The sequence below is a fragment of the Phacochoerus africanus genome, chromosome 6, assembly GCF_016906955.1.
Source record: "Phacochoerus africanus isolate WHEZ1 chromosome 6, ROS_Pafr_v1, whole genome shotgun sequence".
Lineage (NCBI taxonomy): Eukaryota > Metazoa > Chordata > Mammalia > Artiodactyla > Suidae > Phacochoerus > Phacochoerus africanus.
In genome coordinates this window covers 47,170,484-47,184,512 of record NC_062549.1, presented here as the reverse complement: position 1 = coordinate 47,184,512, position 14,029 = coordinate 47,170,484, and positions in this window count along the sequence as shown.

Here is a 14,029-nt window from a genome sequence, read left to right as displayed (position 1 = left end):
TCTGTGGCTGTGGCATAAGCTGGCAGCTATAGCTCCGATTTGAACGTGAGCCTAGGAACTTCCATATGCTGTGGGTACAGACCTTAAAAGACCAAAAACAAAAAGCAAAAAACAAACCCAACCCACAAATCCAAGAAACTCAAACTGTAAACAGGATAAATACAAAGAACCAACCAATTGCTGAAAAAGACGAGAAATTTTAAAAAGCAGCCAGAGTTTGACACATAACAGTGAAGAATAAGAATGAACAACTTACCAAAAAAATGTGATAGTTTGTTATTAGTGTATATTAATTTTGTATTATCCAATATTACTGAATTCATAGTTCTAATGCTTTTTTGTGGCATCTTTAGTATTTTCTAAATATACTATCATGTCATCTGCAAACAGTGACAGTTGTACTTGTTCCTTTCCAACTTAGATGCCTTTTCTTTTTCTTGTTTGATTGCTGTGGATAAGACTTCCAAAAATGTTTAGTAAAAGTGGAGAGAGTGAACGTCTTTGTCTTGTTTCTGCACCTAGAGGGAATGATTTTAGCTTTTCACATATGTGTATGATGTTAGCTGTAGGTTTGTCATATATGGCCTTTATTATGCTGAGGTATGTTCCTTTTTTTTTTTTTTTTGTCTTTTCTAGGGCTGCACCTGTGGCATATGGAGGTTCCCAGGCTAGGGGTCCAACTAGAGCTGTAGCTGCCAGCCTACACCACAGCCACAGCAACTGGGGATCTGAGCCACATCTGAAATCTACACCACAGCTCACAGCAATGCCAGATCCTTAACCCACTGAGCAAGGCCAGGGATCGAACCTGCAACCTCATGGTTCCTAGTCAGATTCACCAACCACTGAGCCACGACAGGAACTCCTGCTTCTGTAACCACTTTGTGGAGAGTTTTTGTCATAAGTGAATGTTAAATTTTGTCAAAAGCTTTTTCTGCATCTATTGCGATAATCATATGATTTTTATTCTTCAATTTGTTAATATAGTGTATCACCTTGACTGATATCAAACCATTCCTGCATCCTTAGGATAAATCCCACTTAATATGGTACGCAATCCTTTTGATATATTGTTGAATTTGGCTTACTAGTATCTGGCTGATAACTGTCGCATTTATGTTTGTCAATGATATTGTCCTCAAATTTTCTTCTTTGTGGTATCTTTAGTTTGGGTATCACACTGGCCTTGTAGAATGAATTCAGAAATTTTCCTTCATCTTCAACTTTTGGAATAGTTTGAGGAGAAAAAGTGTTAACTTTTCAAATATTTTGGGAGTTCCCATCATGGTGCAGTGGAAAAGAATCCGACTAGGAACCATGAAGTTGTGGGTTCAATCCCTGGCTTCACTCAGTGGGTTAAGGATCTGGCATTGCTGTGAGCTGTGGTGTAAGTCACAGATGCAGCTCGGATCCTTTATTGCTGTAGCTGTGGCATAGCTACAGCTCCAATTAGACCCCTAGCCTGGGAAACCCCATATGCTGTGGGTGCAGCCCTAAAAAAGCAAAAAATGAAATAAAAATAAAAAATAAATTAAAAATAAAAATATTTTTGTATAATTCACCCATGAAGCCTTCTGGTCCTGGACTTTTGTTTGTTGGAATTTTTTTTATAATTATTTATCTAATTACTGGTAATTGGCCTATTTCTTCCTGATTCAGTCTTGGGAGATGACTGTACATTTCTAGGAATTTATCTATTTTTGCTAGGTCGTCCATGTTATTGGCACATAAATACTCACAGTAATCTCTTACAATCCTTTGCATTTTTGTAATGCCAGCTTTAACTTCTCTTTCATTTCTGAATTTATTTGGGCCCTCTCTTTTTTTTTCTTGATAAATATGGCCAGAGATTTATCAGTTTCATTTATCTTTTCAAAGGACAAATTCTTTTTTTTTTTTTTTTGTCTTTTTGCCTTTTCTAGGGCTGCTTCTGCAACATATAGAGGTTCCCAGGCTAGGGGTCTAATCAGAGCTGTAGCCACTGGCCTACACCAGAGCCACAGCAACGTGGGATCTGAGCCGCGTCTGCAACCTACACCACAGCTCATGGCAATGCCAGATCCTTAACCCACTGAGAAAGGCCAGGGATGGAACCCGCAACCTCATGGTTCCTAGTCGGATTCGTTAACCACTGAGCCATGATGGGAACTCCTCAAAAGACAAATTCTTAGTTTAGTTTCATTGATATTTATATTGTTCATCTTTTTTTTTTTTTTTTTGGCTGAGCCCTAGGCATGTCAAATTTTCCAGGCCAGGGATTGAACTCAAGCCATAGCAGTGACAACACCAAATCTTTAACTTCTAGGACACCAGGGAACTCCTGTTGTATTTTACTTATTTTATTTTATTTTTTCCTGTTAGGGCTACACCTGCAGCATATAGAGGTTCCCAGGCTAGAAGTCAAATTGGACTTGCAGTTGCCAGCCAATCACAGCAACATCAGATCCAAGCTGCATCTGCAAACTACACTGCAGCTTGTGGCAACTTTGGCTCCTTAACCCACTGAGTGAGGCCAGGGATGGAACCCACATCCTAGTCAGGTTCTTAACCCACTGAACCTCAATGGGAACACCCCCCCCTTTTTAGACTCTGTTTTATTTATTTCTGCTCTGATATTTATTACTTATTTCCTTTCATTAAATTTGGAGGCTTTTGTTCTTTTTCTACATCATTAGATATAAGATTAGGTTACTTGAGATTTTACTTGTTTCCTGATGTAGGCAAGTAGAACTGCTTTCGCTATATCCCTTACATTTTGGATTATGGTGTTTCCATTTTCATTTGTCTCCATGTATTTTTATTTTATTTTATTTCTGTTTTATTTTATTTTTAGGGCCACACCCATGGCATATGGAGGTTCCCAGGTTAGGGGTCCAACTGGAGCTGTAGCCACCAGCCTACACCAGAGCAACAGCAATGTGGGATCCAAGCTGCGTCTGTGACCTACACCAGAGCTCACAGCAATGCTGGATCCTTAACTCACTGAGTGAGGCCTGGGATCAAACCCACATCCTCATGAAGGCCAGTTGTTTTAATTAACTGCTGAGCCATGATGGGAATTCCTCCATGTATTTTAAAATTTCCTCTTTGATTTCTTTTGTGACCCATTGCTTGTTAGCTTCCATGTGTTGAAAAACTTGATATGATTTCAATCTTGTATTTATTGAGATTTGTTCTGTGTTCTATCATGTGCTCTATCCTAGAAATTGTTATATATGCACTTGAAAGAGAATGTGTATTCTGTTACTTTGAGATGGAATGTTCTAAATATATCTGTTACAGAGCTCTCCTTGTGGCTCAGCAGGTTAAGGACTCGACATTGTCCCCATGAGGATGCATTTCAATCCCTGGCCTTGCTCAGTGGGTTGTGGATCTGGCACAGCTGCAAGATGTGACATAGATTGCAGATGTGGTGCAGATCTGGTGTTGCCATGGCCGTGGCCTGGGCCCCAGCCACATCTCCCATACAACACCAGCCCAGGAACTTTCATATGCTGCAAATGTGGCCATGAAAAAAAAAATATACATATGTATATATATATATATGTACATATGTGTCCATTATATATATATATCTCCATTAGGGCTATCTAATGTATAATTAAGGCTAGTGTTTCCTAATTGATTTTCTCTCTGGATGATTTGTCCCTGGATGTAGGTGGGATGTTAAAATACCATACTGTTATTGTATTACTGTCAACTTCTCCATTTATGTTTGCTTTATGTATTTAGGTGCTCCTATGTTGGTTTCACATATATTTACAATTATATCTTCTTGGAGTCATCCCTTTATGTTATATCCTATTTTGTCTCTTGTTAGACTCTTTTAAACTACTTAGTCTGAAATTAGTATTGCCACCCCAGTTTTCTTTTCATTCATTTGCATGGAATACCTTTTTCCATCTCCTCACTTTCAGTCTACACGTATTTTTAGAGCCAAAGCGAGTCTCTGGTAGGAAGCATATATACAGGTCTTGTTTTGTTTAGCCATTTAGCCACTCTATGTATTTTTTTTTTTTTGTCTTTGTTGTTGTTGTTGTTGTTGTTGCTATTTCTTGGGCCGCTCCCTCGGCATATGGAGGTTCCCAGGCTAGGGGTCGAATTGGAGCTGTAGCCACTGGCCTACGCCAGAGCCACAGCAATGCGGGATCCGAGCCGCATCTGCAACCTACACCACAGCTCACGGCAACGCTGGATCGTTAACCCACTGAGCAAGGGCAGGGCCCGAACCGGCAACCTCATGGTTCCTAGTTGGATTCGTTAACCACTGCGCCACGACGGGAACTCCCACTCTATGTATTTTTCACAGCTGCTTTCAGTCCATTTATATTTAAATTCACTATTGATAGGTATGTAGTTACTCCATTTTGTCAATCATTTTCGAGTTGTTTCTGTATGTTTTTGTTCCTTTTTTCTTTTGCACTCTTTCCTTGTGATTTTAATGATTATTTTTAATGTTATGTTTGAATTCCTTTCTCTTTTTTGTGTATTTATTATAGGTTTTTGGTTTGTGCTTACCATGATGTTTATATATATCTACTTTATATAAAGTGAGCTGATGTGAGTTAGGGAAATATATATATTTCCCTAACAACTTATTATTATTTTGCCTTTTTCTAGGGCCACTGCCATGGCATATGGAGGTTCCAAGGCTAGGGGTCTAATCGGAGCTGTAGATGCTGGCCTACACCAGAGCCACAGCAAAGCAGGATCTGAGCCATGTCTGTGACCTACACCACAGGTCACAGCAATGCCAGATCCTTAACCCACTGAACGAGGCCACGGATCGAATCTGAAACCTCATGGTTCCTAGTCAGATTCATTAACCACTGAGCCACGACGGGAACTCACAACTTATTATGGATATAGGTGATTTGTTGCTGTAAGAAAATTTCACATTTCTCTTATAGCCTTTTCTTTTTCATTTCTATAACATTTCTTCAGTGCCACTAGTGGTGTTTTGCATGTCTGTAAAAGCTTATTTCTCCTACAAATCTAAATGATAGTCTTGCTGTGTAGTGCATTCTTGACTGTAGATTGTTTTCTTTTCATCACCTTAAATATATTGTGCTACTCCCTTGTGTTTCTGCTGAATCAGTTGATTGTCTTATTGAGAGTTCCCTTGTAAGTAACTAGTTGCTTTTCCCTTGTTGCTTTGAGATTGTCTCTTTCTTTATTATTTTTTTGTCTTTTTGTCTTTTTAGAGCCGCACTTGCAGCATATGGAGATTCCCAGGCCAGGGGTCGAATTGGATCTGTAGCCATTGGCCTACACCACAGCTACAGCAACATGAGATCCAAGCCGTGTCTGTGTCCTGCACCACAGCTCATGGCAACTCCAGATCCTTAGCCACTACTGCCAGAGGGAGGGAGGCCAGAGAATGAACCCACGTCCTTATGGAGGCTAGTTAGGTTTGTTAACCACTGAGCCATGACAGGAATTCCTCTTTCTTTAATTTTTGCAGTTTTAATTATAATGTGTTTTGGCGTTGACTTCCTTGGTTTGATCTTCTTTGGGACACTGTCCTTCCTGGACCTTGATCTCTGTTTTCCTTTCCCAGGTGAAGTAAGTTTTTAGCTATTACATCTTCATATAAGTTCTATGCTCCTTTCTCTTACTCTTCTCCTTCTGTTACGCCTACAATGCAAATGTTAGTAGGTTTAATTGTGTCCCCAAGTTCTCTTAAACTGTCTTTTTTTTTTTGGCTTTTTAGGGCCACACCCACAGCATATGGAGGTCCCCAGGCTAGGGATCCAATTGGAGCTACAGCTGCCTGCCTATGCCACAGCAACGCCAGATCTGAGCCAAGTCTGTGACCTACACCACAGCTCACGGCAACACCAGATCCTTAACCAACTGAGGCCAGGGATCAAACCTGCAACCTCATGGTTCCTAGTCAGATTTGTTTCCACTGCACCATGACAGGAACTCCGAACTGTCCTCATTTTTAAAAATTCTTTTTTTTTTTGGTGTTCCCAGTATGATTCAGCAGTTAAGAACCAGGCATAGTGTCCATAAGGATACAGGTTTTATTCCTGGCCTTGCTCAGTGGGTTAAGGATATGGCATTGCTGCAAGCTGTGGCGTAGGCTGCACATGTGGCCTGGATCTGATTGGCTGTGGCATAGACCTGCAGTTGCAGCTCCAATTCATCCCCTAGCCTGGGAGCTCCCATATGTTGTAGGTACAGCGGTAAAAAGAAAAAAAAATGTTTTCTGCTCGGTTTGTATGATTCCCACTACTCTTCCAGTTCCCTGATTCGTTCCTCTATATCATCTACTCTATTGATTCCTTCTAGTGTATTTTTAAATTTCAGTTTTGTATTCTTTAACAGTTTGGTTCCTCTTTTTCTAATCGTTAAGCTTCTCACTGTGTTCAATTTTTCCCCTGAGTTCATTGAGCATCTTTATGATTATTGTCCTAAACTCTTTATTCTCTTTATTGGGTAGATTGCTTATCAGCACTTTGCTTAGTTCTTCCTCTGGGGTTTCATCTTATTCCTTCATTGGAACATATTCCTCTGTCACATTTTGTCTAGTTTTGTTTTCATTTCTGTGATTAGACTGGTCATATTTCCTGATCTTGGAGACATGGCCTTATGTAGAAGATGTCCTTTGAGGCACAGTAGCACATTCCCCTCTGGTCACTAGAGCTATATTCACTTGGGTTGCCACTCATGTGGAATGAATGGGCTCTTCAGTGTGGCAGGGCCAACTACTGTAGGAATGTAGGCAGCTGGAGCTGTCCCCTTGATTGTTGGCTAAGGCCAAGAGAATTCCAGAATGGGTGTCATCCTGCTGGTGGGCAAGGCTGGGTCTCTATGCAGCTGGCTGCTTGTTGTGGGAGATCATGGCACTGGTACCAACTTGATTGTATGCAGGTAAGCTCCCAGTGCTAATAAGGACTCCAAAATGGCACTTGGCAGTACAATTGTCCTTGTGGTACAATAAGCACCCTCAAATTGCTTCCACTAGCCTCTATGTCAGTCAAAATCCCTGTTTCTTCCTATGTCTCTGTGCTGCTTCACAAAGTCTGTGATATTTGTGTGTGCCCTTTAAGAGCTGAGTCTCTGTCTCCTCCTCCATATATGCCCTGATGCCCTCAAAAGACAGATGTTCTGGGGGCTCATCTTCCTAGTGCAAAGCCCCAGGGCTGCAGAGCCCAGTGTGGGGCTTGGCCCCCATTCCACAGGAGAAACTTTGCAGTTGTTATTATCCTTTTGTTTGTGGGTCACCTACTAGAGAATGTGGGTCTTGACAATATCACATCTCTGTCCTTCCTACTTGTTTTGTAGTGGCTCCTTCTTGATATTTTTAGTTGTGGAATATCTTTTATGGTGCTTTTCAGGTTGTTCTCATCAATAATTACTCTGGAAAGAGGTATAGTTTTGGTGTGCCCATGGGAGGAGATGAGCTCAGGGCCTTCTTACTCCACCATCTTGGCCATTCCCTCTCCCTAAATGTTTGATTAACATAGAATAGATGTGACAAAGAGAAAAAAAATCATGGTGACAGATTTCAAACCAACTGTAGAAATAATTATATAACATTAAGCACCACTGATTTAAAAAAAAAAAAAAACCAAACTTTAGTAATGTTTACAGGAGACTCATGAAAATAGATAGTGCTATCCTGATGGAAGTAAAAAGACATTAACATATAAACACTTAAGAGAAAGACCTAAAGATGAAGTATACTAGAGACAGGGAGAGTATCATAAAAGATTTATTACATTCAGAAGACATACCAATATTTTAAAAATATATGCATCTAATTTCTAAGTTTCAAGATATATGACGAAAAGTTCTGGTCTCAGTTGGCAATATAGGAGGCTCCAGAATTCACCTCCTTCAGTGGACACACTGAATCTAGTTACACACAGAACAATTCCCTTTGAACGAAACACAGAAATTAGCTGAGTTATTCCTACATATACAGTGAACTAAAAGAAAAAATTAAAAAATGGTAGGAGAGACTGAGAAATCCTCTTGCCAGAATCCTCCCTGGGACAGTGACAATCAGGAAGGAACTCCCAATTACTCCCTGAGAAGTGAAGGGTTTGGACCCAACATTGAGCATCCTAACTTTTAAGACTTCTACCTGAGGGACAGGCCCCCCAAACATCTATCTCTGAAAGCCAATGAGGCCTGAGCCCACAGGATTCACAAGACTGTGGCAAAAAGGAAACAGTTCTTAACCAATACTTGAACTTGCTGTGGCTATTCCATCAGGGCTCAGCACAGAGGCAGCAGACAAAAATCTCCTAGTGTTTCACTAAAAGAGGCTTATTTGCATAACTTAAAAGATGTAGTCTGAAGGTGAGTTTCCTAATTTAGCACACATTTAGGGAGACATTGCTATCCTCTCCAGAGACCAGTAGCTATTATGTTTGCATTCCCCCTGTGTTCCACCCCAGGTTACTGGTGTCACCCCCAAAGAAGATGATGGATATTTCTGGTGCCTTAGCTTTTGAGGCTGCCACTCAGGGGATACGTTCCTTGAAGCCTGGCTCTGCTGGCCAGCTTAGCTTGGGTTCACAGGTCAACAGGGATGTAGCAAATAGGTCAACAGGGATGTAGCAAATAAAGTTTTTTTTTTTTTTTAAGTCTTAACTATTCTATTTTTTAAAGTTTTATTGAAGTATAGTTTATTTACAAAGTTGTGATAATTTCTGGTGTACAACAAAGTGACCCCAGTCATACATACACACATATTCATCCTCTCTGATTCTTCTCCCACATAGATTATCAGAGTACAGAGTAGAGTTCTCTGTGCTATACAGCAGGTCCCTGTTGCCCAATCATTCCATATACCTCAGTGTGCATATGACAGTCCCAAACCCCCAGTCCAACCTTCCCACCCCCAGACCTCTCCCCTTTGGTAACCATAAGTTTTTCAAAGTCTGTGAGTCTGTTTCTGTTCTATTCATTTGTATCCTTTTTTTCTTTTTTAAATTCCACATATAGGTGATATCATATGTTTGTCTTTCACTAACTTCACTCAGTATGTTAGTTTCTAGGTCCATCCATGTCACTGCAAATGGCATTATCCTGTTCTTTTTTATGGCTGAGTAATATTCCATAGTGTATATGTACCATAACTTCTTTATCCATTCCTCTGTTGGACATTTAGATTGTTTCCATGTCTTGGCTATTGTAAACTGTTGCAATGAACAATGAGGTGCTTATATCTTTTCAAGTCATGGTTTTCTCTGGATAGATGCCCAGGAGTCGGATTGCTGGATCATATGGTAGTTCTATTTTTAGTTTTTGTAGGAAACTCCATACTGGAGTTTTGTAGGAAACTAGTTTTGTAGGAAACTCCATACCATACTAGTCCTGTAGGAAACTCCATACCATACCATAGTATGGTACTGGCACAAAAACAGAAATATAGGTCAATGAAACAGGATAGAAAGCTCATAAATAAACACCTGTGTCAAGTAATTTATGACAAAGGAGGCACGAATATACAATGGAGAGAAGATAGTCTCTTCATTAAGTGGTGATGGGAAAACTGGACAGCTGCATGCAAAATAATGAAATTAGAACACTCTCTAACACCATACACAAAAATAAGCTCAAAACGGATTAAAGACTTAAAGTAAGACTGGATATATAAAACTTTTAGAGGAAAACAGGTCAAACCTGTACATTCCCACTAATAGTATAAGAGGGTTCCATTTTCCTCCACACTTTCTCCAGCATTTGTTATTTGTAGACTTTTTAATGATGGCCATTCTGACTGGTGTAAGGTGGCATCTCGTAGTTTTGATTGGCATTTCTCTAATAATTAATGATGTTGAGTATCTTTTCATGTGCTTTGTCTTGCCATCTGTCTTCTTTGGAGAAATGCCTTAGATCTTCTGCCCATTTTTTTTTTTATTGGGTTGTTTGGTTTTTTGATATTGAGCTGCAAGAGGTGTTTATATTTTGGAGATTAATCTCTTGTCAGCTGCTTCATTTGCAAATATTTTTCCCCCATTCTGTGGGTTGTCTTATTTTCTTAATGCTTTCCTTCGTTGCACAAAGACTTTTATACTCTAAAAGGTGGATCTGAGAAGATATTGATGCAGTTTACATCAGAGACTTTGGCCTGTTTTCCTCTAAAAGTTTTATATATCCAGTCTTACATTCAAGTCTTTAATCCATTTTGAGCTTATTTTTGTGTATGGTGTTAGAGAGTGTTCTAATTTCATTATTTTACATGCAGATGTCCGGTTTTCCCATCACCACTTACTGAAGAGACTATCTTCTCTCCATTGTATATTCGTGCCTCCTTTGTCATAAAAAACTTGACCACAGGTGTTTATTTATGAGCTTTCTATCCTGTTTCATTGACCTATATTTCTGTTTTTGTGCCAGTACCATACTATTTTGATACCGGGTAGCTTTGAAGTGTAGCCCGAAGACTGGGAGCCTGATTCCTCCAGCTCCACTTTTCTTTCTTAGGATTGCGTTGGCTATTTGGGGTCTTTTGTGTTTCCATACAAATTTAAAAATTGTCTGATCTAGTTCTGTGAAAAATGCCATTGGTAATCTGACAAAAATCAGTTGCCTTTCTATATACCAACAACAAACTACAAGAAAGAGAAATCTTTAAAAAATCCTAATTATGACAACAGCATCAAAAAGAATAAAATACTTAGGAATAAATTCAATGAAGAAGGTGAAATATTTGTACAAAAACTGTAAGTCACTGATGAAGTAACTGTAGAGATTCAGTATATTGCTTATCAAAATTCCAGTGGCATTTTTCACAAAAATAGAACAATTGTAAAATATGTACAGAACCATAAACAAACTTAAAAAAGCCAAAGGAGTCTAGAGACAAAGAATGAAGCTAGAGGCATCACAATTCTTGATTTCAGAGTATATTATGAAGGTATATCAAAGTGCAGTAATGCCATAAAAAGACACACAGAACTTTGAAAAACTTATGGTTTCCAAAGGAGACAGTTCGGGGGGTGGGGGGATGTGCTGGGGTTGTGGGATGGAAATCCTATAAAATTGGATTGTGATGATCATTGTACAACTATAAATGTAATAAATTCATTGAGTAATTAAGAAAATAAAAAAATAAAAAGACACATAGATAAATCAAACATAATAGAGTCCAGATTTAAAGTCAGGCACTAAATAAATTAAAATTTGACAAAAGACCCATGAATATAAAATGGGGAAAGGATATTTTCTTTAATAAATGGTGCTAATAAACTGGTCAGCCAAATGCAAGATTGAAACTGGACCACTGTCTTGTACCACATACAAAAATCAATGCAAAAGGGATTAAAGACTTGAACGTTAAGCGTGAAAGCATAAAATTCCTAGAAGAAATCATAGGAGGAAAGTTCCATTATAAAGGTCTGGGCAATGATTTTTTTTTTTTTTTTTGCATTTGACAACAAAGTCAAAGCCAGGAGTTCCCGTTGTGGTGCAGCGGAAATGAATCTGACTAGGAAACATGAGGTTGTGGGTTTGATTCCTCGCCTCACTCAGTGGGTTAAGGATCCAGCTTTGCCGTGAGCTGTGGTCTAGGTCGCAGATATGGCTCAGATCCCAAGTTGTTGTGGCTGTGGCCAGCAGCTGTAGCTCCATTTCTACCCCTAGCCAGGGAACTTCCATGGGCAGCGGGTGTGGCACTAAAAAAAAAAAAAGCAAAGGCAAAGCCAATAAAAGAAAAATAAACAAGTGAGACTATATCAAACTAAAAAGCTTCTGTACATCAAAGGAAAGAAGCAACAAGCAACCGACAGAATGGGAGAAAATATTTCCAAAGCTAATATACCTGATAAGGGGTAAATACCCAAAATATATAAAGAACTCACCAGCAAAAATTAAAAAATGCAATTAATAAATCGGAGAGGAACTGAATAGATATTTTTCCAATGATATACAGATGGCCAACAAGTACACTGAAAAGTGTTTGTTATCACTGATCATCTGGGAAATCAAATCAAAAGCACCTCACAGCTGATAAACTGGCTGTCATAAAAAGTATGAGATAACAAGTGCTAATAAGGATGTGAGGAAAAGGTAACCCTTGTACATTGTTGGTGGAGATGTAAATATGGGTAGATACTATGGAAAACAGTATGGAAGCTCCCCCTACACCAAAAAAAAAAAAAAAAATCTTATTATCCAGCAATTCCACTTCTGACTATAAAGGAAATCACTCTCAAAGAAATATGCACCTACGTGTTCATTACAGCATTATTTACAATAGCCAAGATGTGAAAGTAACCTAGGTGTCCACTGATGGATGAATAAAGAAAATGTGGTACACAATGGGACACTATCCAGCCATAACAAAGAAGGAAATCCTGTGTGTGACAACATAGATGGATTTTGAGGACATTATGCTAAAATGACAGACAAATACTGTATGACCTCACTTATATGTGGGATCTAAAAAACCCAACTAATGGAAACAGAACGGATTGGAGGTTGCTGAAGCAGATGGTGGGGAAAATGGGTCCACATAGTCAAAAGGTACAATATCTTCCAATTATAAGATAAACAGGTTCTGGGATTTAATGCACTACCTTTAACAATTATGTCAGGTGATCAATATTAACTAAATTTATTGTGGTAATCACTTCACAATACATATGTATATCACATCATTATGTTGTACATAAACTAACATATCTCAATAAAACTAAATAAAAAAGATAAATGAAAAAAAATTGACAGAACTAAAGTGAGAAATAGACAAACCCACAACTATAGTATAAGATTTTAATATTCATCTTTCACTAACTAGCCTAAGACAACAAAATAGGAAGGATATAAAATATTTCATTAACCCCTGATCTGACATTGGCAGAGTATCTACACCCACAAATTGCACAATACACTTTATTTTTTTTAAGTGCATATAGAATATTTATCACAGACCAACCACATGCTTGTCCATAAAACTTTCAAAAAATTTCAAAAGATTAAGTTTCTTGGAATTCCCATTATGGCTCAATGGTTAATGAACCCAACTAGCAAACATGACAGAGATTCAATCCTGGGTCTCACTCAGTGGGTTAAGGATCAGGCACTGCTGTGAGCTGTGGTGTAGGTCGCAGATGCAGCTCGGATCCCGAGTTGGTTGTGTATAGCCCTTCAGCTACAACTCTGATTTAACCACTAGCCTGGGAACCTCCATATGCCATGGGTGCGGCCCAGAAAAGACAAAAGACAAAAAAAAAAAAAAAAGGTTAAGATTCTTCCTAAATACAATCTCTTGCTAAAGTGGAATTAATTTTACAAAAAACTGGTAACTAGCTATTATATCTCTGGATAGATACAGAACTTTTATTTGGAAATTAAACAGCTAATCCACATATCAATGAAGAAAGCCCAGGGAGATTAAAATGTGTCTTGAACTGAATAACACAAATGTCCAAAGTTGTCACATGCAGATAATACAGTGCACAGAGATAAACTTATAGTTTTAAATTCTGATGTTAGAAAACACAGTTTTAAAATCAATGATCTAAATAAACTTCCATCTAGAGGGACTAGAAAAATGCAAATTAAATACAAAGTATTAGTAAGGAAATAAAGACAATCGTGAAAATCAATAAAAAAGAAAAAGGACAGGATTCCCATCGTGGCTCAGTGGATACGAGTCTGACTAGCATCCATGAAGACACAGGTTCAATCCACGGCTTCACTTGGTGAACTGAAGATCCGGTGTTGCCATGAGCTGTGGTGCAGGTCACAGATGCTGCTCGGATCTGGCATTGCTGTGGCTGTGGCAAAGGCTAGCAGCTGCAGCTCTGATTCGACCCCTAGCCTGGGAACCCCCATATGCCGTGTGAGTGCAGCTCTAAAAAAAAAAGAAAGAAAAGGGACAAAAATAGAGAAAAAAAATCAGTGAAACTAAGCATTTAAAAAAATTAAAATAGAAATGATAAACCCCTAGCTAGAATGATAAAGAAAAACTCCCACACATCTCTGAAAAGAATGATAAAAGGGACATCACTATATATCATACATTAAAAGTTTCACACAGGAATATTATGAACAACTTTAT